Genomic DNA, 8,038 nt, shown 5'->3' on the forward strand with positions numbered 1-8,038 from the left:
AACTCTGGGGGTCAGGGACTTAGACTGAAATCCTCAAATTCCGCCTGTCATTCTTGATACCTGTATATGACCTTGTAAAAGTCACCTTCCTGGGCCTCAGCTTTTCAGCTTAAAAAAATGAGAATGGGAACTAGTCTCCTGAATTCCATTTCAGCTCTAGAGATATGATCATATAAGTAAATACAAGATAAATCTTATGTAATCAGAGGAAAGGAATGAGGAAAAGATGACTGATAATGGAAGTTAAGGATACTGAAAGATTTGCTGTGAAATGTAGGACATGGCCAGGACTTGGATGGGGACTGAAGGGGATTCAAGAGTTCAAGGTGAAGGGGAGAACATTCCAAGGCATGAGACAGAGCCTGGGCAAAGCTCAGAGTGAAGAGAGAGACCAGTAAGCAAGCCCATCTGACTGGTAGATCAGCAGGGTGAAAGGGTGAAGCCTGTAGCAAGATGGTGAAAGGTTAGAGCTCTTGGTTTTTGCCCCATCTCCTCACACGATTGTTGAGGGAAATTACTTTGGGAGATTTAAGGTGCTAATGTTGTGGGAATTATTACTATACTAAAACCACGACTTTTGAATAGAGAGATTGGAGAGGATGAGATTATGAGCCTCTTCCAACACTCAGCACAGTGCCTGGTAAACAGTAGAGACTTAATAAATGTTCACTGATTGATGAATTATTTCTTGTCAGAGGCAACATATGTCAATAGAGGGAGGACATGGTTATGGAGGAGACTGGAGAGAAGAAGTCTGTTAATCTCTCCCAGTGCTTAGCACAATATTTGGAACACAGTAGGTGCTTAATAAATGTTTATTGACTGTCCTTTCTCATGAAAGGCAGCATGGGCCAGTGGAGAGGGCACTGAACTTGAGCATCAAAAGGTCATAGACTATGAGCTGGGAGGGACATCAGAGGACATCTCATCCAATGCCCACCTTTTATAGAGGAAGAAGAAGCTGAAGTCAAATAACTTGTCCAAGATGATACAGGCTATAAGCAGGAGGACTGATATTCAAACTCAATTCCTTTAGGCCCTTTCCACGTGGCCCCTCCATCTTTCAGCCTGGAAACTTTGGTCTCAATCCTGGATTTTTCCCTTAGCATCTGTGTGGCCTTGGACAAAGCCATTAAGTCCTCAACTTTGGTTTCCATGTCTGCAAGATGAATAGAGTAGATGATATTTAATTCAGCAACATACTGTGAAGATAGGATTAACTCTCCCCTTGCCTGTTTTTAAATTAGCCAAGCAAAAACTTTAACACCTCTACTTAATGCTAAGTAAGGGAGTTCCCAAGTCACTTACTAAGGTGGGTGATGTAAAAATAATAATGATGGTGAGTTATAAAAATAAAATATTTATATGGAAAAATTGTTCAACATAGGTTCAAAGCTGTTTGGATACTTTTGATCGGTATAATCAAAAGTATCTTCAGTGATGAAGTGAAGCTCAAATGTGAACTTCCCTTCAGGGCCAGGTGCAAGGATGCTAAAGAGACTCTTAGTATAAAAATAAAATATTTATTGAAATATATAAGGATAATAAAGGATTTCTAATTCCAAGGGATTCTAAATCCACCTAAATAAACTCCCTGGTTCCACAAAAAACTGCTTCTCCTGTGTTTCATAGGCTACACTAATCCTCCCTTATCTAACACAAATGTATACTATCTAAATAAAAACTACCACTATTACCCTTATAATTCTTAACTTCACCTTCAAATTATAAAATAGCAAAGGCTAGCTGGTTGAGTCTCAACAAGAATCAGGTTAGGACTGTGAATTTTAAAACTATTCCACCCAAATCAGACTATGCTTTAGAAGATCTGATTTAGCTATTTCCTGATCAGTAACAATGGAGATACTTGGACTAACAGTATCTTGGAAACTCTACATTTCTCCAACCTTCTTAGTTTAACAAGGTCTGCATCAAACTCAAGATTTAATTATCTGAGGAAATGGCCTTCAACAGACATGTGCAGAAAAATGGACAGACCCCTGGGCTGTCCTAAGTCAAGCTAAGCGATCATTGGTACAGATGAGATGCAGGAAAGTGACGTAAAACCATCTACATAAGGCACATCCCTTCGTCTCTCTTCCTCTTTCCCTGGAGAGGTGACTCTGGCTGGCAACGTGTTCGGCATTCCGACATCTTAGAGTGGTGGCAGTTATTTGTCTGGGTTTGGCAGTGAGTTTTGCCCTTGAGCTGGTTCAGGTTCAGGCATCTTAGCTGAGCCCCTTTGGAGGTCAGGGTGATTCTTTCCTCCATATTCAAAACCTTACTTTCTAGATCTCCTAGCCCCTTCCTTCTTCCTTCTTCTTAATCTCCTCCACTATATCAATTAAATCACCATAAATTTCCAGCTGACTTGGGTGTTTCATTGGGATTTTATGGATAAAATCCTTGGCAACCAAAATAATTAGATTTATCAGTCTCAACCATAATTTTAACCTTTACAGGACTCTGAGTCAGACTCAGAGTCCAAACCAAAGACCAGGTTTTTCTTTGGTCTTCTCAGAGTTAAATCAAACTATAAAAACCACAATAGATATTCAATAGTGTTTCCCAAGTTGGGAAAGGAAAACACTGAGCTCCTTCAGATCTTTCCCTTAGATAAGAGAGAGAAGCAAAGATGTTACTTCCTCCACAGAGTGAGTGGCTCTGCCAACTGCCAAAGACTACCAACCAACTGCCAGCAAGAGTAATTGATACAGAAAAACAACTATAACTGTCAACAATTGAAATTAGCATGCTCTCTCAGCTCTGCTTCAAACTCCAATTCTTTCTCAAGTCAGCACTCTACTTTTTATCCCTAAACTAATAAAAACAATACTAATTTTCTAATATTATCCCTACAGTGACAACCCCAGAGGTGACTGACCACCCCCTGGGCAGTGCTAAGCATATTGATAGACTGCAATTGGTCATCATAAAGTGGCAGAAAGGACATGAAGTGATGTGGGAAAAGGACTATAAAAAGGCCTGAACTTCCTGTCCAAAGAGTCTTTAGCTTGAGTCTTCGGCTTGAAACTTTGGCTTGGGACTTGGACTGGGACTTTGGCACTTGAACTGCTTTTGGTAAGACTGCTCCTGGATCTTCTCCTTTGGAGTTCATCCTGGGTGAATGAGTAGCTGACTATCCTTTCCTGCTTCTGGAGAGGTTAGGTCTGGAGAGGCCTTACCTTCTTGGTCTCAAAGGGAAGCCGCTGACGTTAAGCAGGATCAGGAAAACAGGGGAGGAGGGACGGCATTTCAGGCTGGGGGAGCAGCCAGGAAAAATGGCTGGAGAGTGTTCTCTGGGAGCAGCTATGAAGAAATCCGCATCACTTCGCTCTAGAAACATGGCGGAGTGGGTGGGCTCTAAGAGAGAAGAAGACCGGAAGGCAGGAGGGCTTGGAAAGCCAAGCAGAGTGTGCTCTGACCTTTGGGGAAATCAGGGTGGTGGCTGAATGGAGGATGCACTGGGGGAGGGTTTAAGATGCTTCAGGGACAGCCAGTTGGAGATGCCCAAAAGCCGTTGGAGGTCAGAAGCGAGGCTGGACTTGGAGAAGTAGATCTGGCCAAGATGGGCCCTAGAGGCCAGACCTTTCCATGCAAAGATGTGCTGCCAGTATGTCATGATGCCACTGGCAGGACCCAGATCAACGCACTCATGGCCATGCCCAGAACCTGCTCAGGCCTATCAGATATCGACTGACCGACTGAGCGTCTAAATGGGGAAGCCCTTCCTCTCCCCCCGAACGTCCTCCCCCTTCCCAGCAGGCCTAATTTAAGAAGTCAGTGAGACCTGGGAGGCCGGGGCTCCTTCTGAAGGCTGTTGCCCTCCTTTGTGCTGAGCCAGAGCCCCCCAGTACAGCCTGGAGAGGCCCAGGCCAAGGCCCCATGGAGGTGCGGGCGCTGGCTTTGCTGGAGGCCCCAAGCTTTTCTCTGCGCCGGCTCGCCCCCATCTGCAGGCAGCCTGTGGAATGTGGGCTGGTAGCAGCCCGGCCGGCCTCTTATCTCCTGATAAGCCCCTCAGCATCAAGCCAGTGGGCCCAAGGCAGCCAAGCAAATACTTTTAGCCCGATAGAGTCCCTGATCCTCCCTCTGAAGCTCACGCCATGTTTCCAGCGGACAGAGGGAGGCAGTGCGCTCCTCGCTTCTCTTCATCCTCCCAAGCTCCCCCCTCCCTCATTCTCACCTCCCACCTCAGCTCCTGGCTGGAGTCCAGGCTGGGCCCCGAGCTTTACCTCCAGCCGCTGGCTCTGTGGGGTCAGATCCCCTGAGACTGTGCCCTCCTGGGAAGGGCCCCTCTGTGACCTTGGACAAGTCACCTGACTTCCCTTCTTCCTGGAGTCTCCTTCCTGGCGCTGGAGGCTCCTCTTAGCCCTGAATCCCCTCTTGTCGTCCCAGCTCTCCACCCCTCATCTTGCCCGTCTGACCCCTCCCATCTTGTCCACCTTCAAGGTCTGCCAGGCACGCCTCACGCAGGAGCTCCGAGCAGGCGGAAGCTGAGATGGGACGTCTGTCCAAGCTGGCACCCACTTCCTGTTAGCCCTGCTGCGGGGCCCCGAGGAAAAGCCAAAGGCCTGTGGAGGAGAGGACACGTCCCGGCCCAGTTCTGAGAGCAGAGAGCTGGAGCTCACCATGCGGGGTGCCGTCTGGCTGGTTCATTCATTGGAAGAAGAGAGGAGCATCGGGTAGAGAGAGAGAAACAGAGACAGTGAGGCAGAGAGACAGAGAGAGACAGAGATAGTGACAGAGACAGAGACAGAGAGAGATAGAGAGACAGAGACAAGAACAGAGACAGAGACAGAGAGAGACAGAGAGACAGAGATAGAGGGACAGGGACAGAGATAGAGAGAGAGACAGAGACAGAGAGAGACAGAGAGACAGAGATAGAGGGACAGGGACAGAGATAGAGAGAGAGACAGAGACAGAGAGAGACAGAGAGAGAGAGAGAGAGAGAGAGAGAGAGAGAGAGAGACAGAGACAGAGACAGAGAGAGACAGAGAGACAGAGAGACAAGGAGACAGGGACAGAGACAGAGCGACAGACAGAGATAGAGAGAGACAGAGAGAAACAAAAACAGGGAGAGACAGAGACAGAGAGACAGACAGAGAGACTTTGGGTCACACAGAGAGGTGGCTTTAGTCCTGACCAGTGCTGGCCCCTCTGCCTGCCCGAGTGATCTCGTTCTCCCACGTCTGCCCCAACAGATGCCTCTTCTGTCATCCTGACTCTCATCCACCTTCAGTCTCCCTCTCTGCTGGCTCCTTTCTCCTGCCTGCACGGCTGAGCGTCCCTCCCAAGAGCCTCTATTGTGGCTGGCCCTCCGGGAAGGCCACGGGCAGCTGCCACCTCCATTCCTCTCTCAGTGTCTTCTTACCACTCCCAGCCCGCCTTCCCGCCTCATCGCCCCCCGTCCCGACTCTCCAGGGACCCGCGATGTCTTCTCGGCCAGCTCTCTGTAGACGTGGACGCTGTGGGCCTCTCCCTTGATGCTCCCCCCTCTAGGCTTTCGGGGCACCCCAGTCCCCCTCTGGCTCTCCTCCTCCGTCTCTGCCTCCTTCCCTGGCTTCTCCTCTGGGTGACGTCCTCTAGCCCCCGTCCCTCGGGCTCTTCTCCTCTGGCTGACCTCATGAGCTCCCGTGGATCTGCTAAGGACTCGGGCTACCTTCTCTGGCCCCAACTCTCCGCTGCCCTCCAGGCTCACATCACAGCCTCGCAGAGAGCTCAAGATAGACGCCCGTTTTGTTGTGCTGTCCAGTGTTTGGGTCGTGTCTGACTCGGTGCCCCCATTTGGGGTCTTCTCGGCAGAGCTTCTAGAAGAGGTTGCCATTTCCAGATGAGGAAAATGAAGCAAATAGGAAGAAGTGACTTGCCCAGGGTCACACAGCTTGTAAGTAGCTCAGACTGGATTTGAACTTGGTCTTCTTGAAGTCACCCCCTCCCAAGTTCCCTGTGACCTAGCGCTGCTGCTCTCACTGCTCCCTACTACCCTCCGTCCAGCCCCAGGCTCATAACCCTGGGGCCATCTCTGACTCTTCCTCCTCCTCTTGCCTGCAGATCCAATATGGTGCCAGCCTGTGGATTTCTCTGCCACTGTATGTCTGGGATATGCCCCCTTCTCTCCTCTTGATCCCGCTCCTTCCATGGCGCAGACCTTCCTCCTTTCATGCCTAGACTAGGACAGTAGCTGCTGGGGTGGGGATGAGGAAGTCTAGCTCCTCTGAGTCTCCCCATCCAGTCCTTCCTCCATCTAGTCACTGAAGTGATTTTCCTATGGAGGTATGACTGTGTCACCCTCCATGTTGAATAAACTGCTGTGGCTCCCTAGTACTTCCAGGACCAAATACAAAATGTTCTGTCTGTCATTCAGACACCTTCACGAGCTGTTCCCTCCTTCCTTTCCAGGCTTCTGACTCCCCGGTGTATTCTCTGGCCGCTCGGCTGCCTGGGACCCGTCGTCAGGGCTCCTCGCTGCTTCTCCCAGTCCTTTCTCCACCCCAATCAGGCGTGGCTCCTTCTTCTCCTCTCCTCTTCCTCCAGCTGTCCAGTGCCTGTTGGCTCTTCTCTCCCCCACCCCATCGAGGCTCCTTGAGAGCAGACCTTGTCTGTGTCCCTCGTGCCCAGCGCACAGTAGGTGCTTTCAGGCGCTGCCGAGTGTTGTCTGTCTTCAGAGTTATCTGTCTGTCTGTCCATCCATCGAGGCTGCTGGGCTTGGCCCAGTGCGGGCATCAGGGGGCAGGAGGGGGCTGGACGGACATTCTCCACCCCCAGGGTCTGGGGCCAGAGGGAGACGGAGCCAGTGGCGGGCGGTGCGTAGCTGCAGCTCCAGGGAAGGGACTCGGGCTGCGGCGACCTTCGGGAGTTCCAGGCGGACCCTGGCAGGGTGCCTCCCTTCCCCCATCTCCCCCGGGCAGGCACGGAGCATGGCCGGAGCCCTTCCCCCTCCTCGCTGGACCCCTTGAACCCGACCAAGGTGGAGGCACAACAGCCCTGTCAGCAGAGCCGGTGCCTGAGCCACGAGGGCCACTTCAATTGTCTGAGCTGCCCGCCTCCGCCTACCGCTTTCCCATGATTCCATAGGACTGAAGTCATCGCATCCCAGAGCCTGGGCAGAAGGAAGGGTCCCAGTGCCCCAAGGGTGGTGGCAAGCCCCCCCTCCCCTTGACCCGAGGCCTTGGGTGCCTGGCCCCCCCTGCACTCCCCTCCCCCGGGCATTGAATTTCGGGGGGCACATGGGGGGTAATTAGCCTCCCCCCCAGCTTCCTGGGGGCTCTGAATGGCAGGCCCATGACATCAGGGCTGTCACTCCTGAGCGCCGGCTCAGCCCTACAAGTCGGGGCAGCCCGCGCCTGGCAGGCTTTCCCAGATCCGCTTTCCAGCCAAGGGCCGAGGCCATCAGCGCACGTCTGCCCACCGGAGGCCGGGCTCCAGGGAGGTGTGGAGGGCGTCTGGGAGAGGGAGGAGCCCCAGGACCTCATTCGCTTCGCTCCACAGCCCTGGTATCAGCCCCATTGTACAGATGGGGAAACTGAGGGAGGAGGCACCACCTCCCTAGTGTGTCCGGCTGGACGCTGCCTCGTCTTCTGGAAGCCAGGACGGAGCCTTCGTGGGCCAGAGGGCCTGAGAGGGCAACGACAGCTGCTTCCATCCCTGGCGGGGGATGAGTCGTTCCACTCCCCTCGGCCCTGTTTACAGATGGGGAAACGGAGGCACGGGAAGTGCTGCCAAGACCCCACTGCTAGCCCGCGGCAGGTCCGGGATTCACGCCCCCTCCCTCGGTTTCCCCTTCTGTAAAGGGAGGTCTGACAGGGTGGGGGTGGGGGGGGTGCTGGGATGGTCTCTGGCCCCGGGTGCAAGAATGCAGGGCGGGGCCGGTGAGCGCCCAGGCCGTCACCCCGAGCTACGGGGAAGTGGGAGACGAAACCCAAGCCGTGTGTACACAGGGGCGGGCGCCGGAGATTGGCAGCCCTGCGTGCGGGGGCGCCTCCTGCCTGACACCTTCCCCGGCAGAGGCTCCCTCCTGTCGGCTCCTTCCCAGGGGCTC

The 8,038-nt window shown here is 52.6% G+C and overlaps 1 long non-coding RNA gene across 1 annotated transcript; it reads right to left on the minus strand.

Annotated features, from left to right (window-relative positions):
* Positions 1-806: 806 nt before the first annotated feature.
* Positions 807-4,499, minus strand: LOC103093085 (uncharacterized). The gene is made up of 3 exons (XR_474202.2): positions 4,233-4,499; positions 3,186-3,363; positions 807-1,159 (listed from the first exon to the last, which is right to left on the minus strand). It is a non-coding gene; the product is annotated as an uncharacterized LOC103093085 (long non-coding RNA).
* Between the last annotated feature and the right edge of the window lie 3,539 nt (positions 4,500-8,038).

This window comes from Monodelphis domestica, chromosome 1, assembly GCF_027887165.1.
Source record: "Monodelphis domestica isolate mMonDom1 chromosome 1, mMonDom1.pri, whole genome shotgun sequence".
NCBI lineage: Eukaryota > Metazoa > Chordata > Mammalia > Didelphimorphia > Didelphidae > Monodelphis > Monodelphis domestica.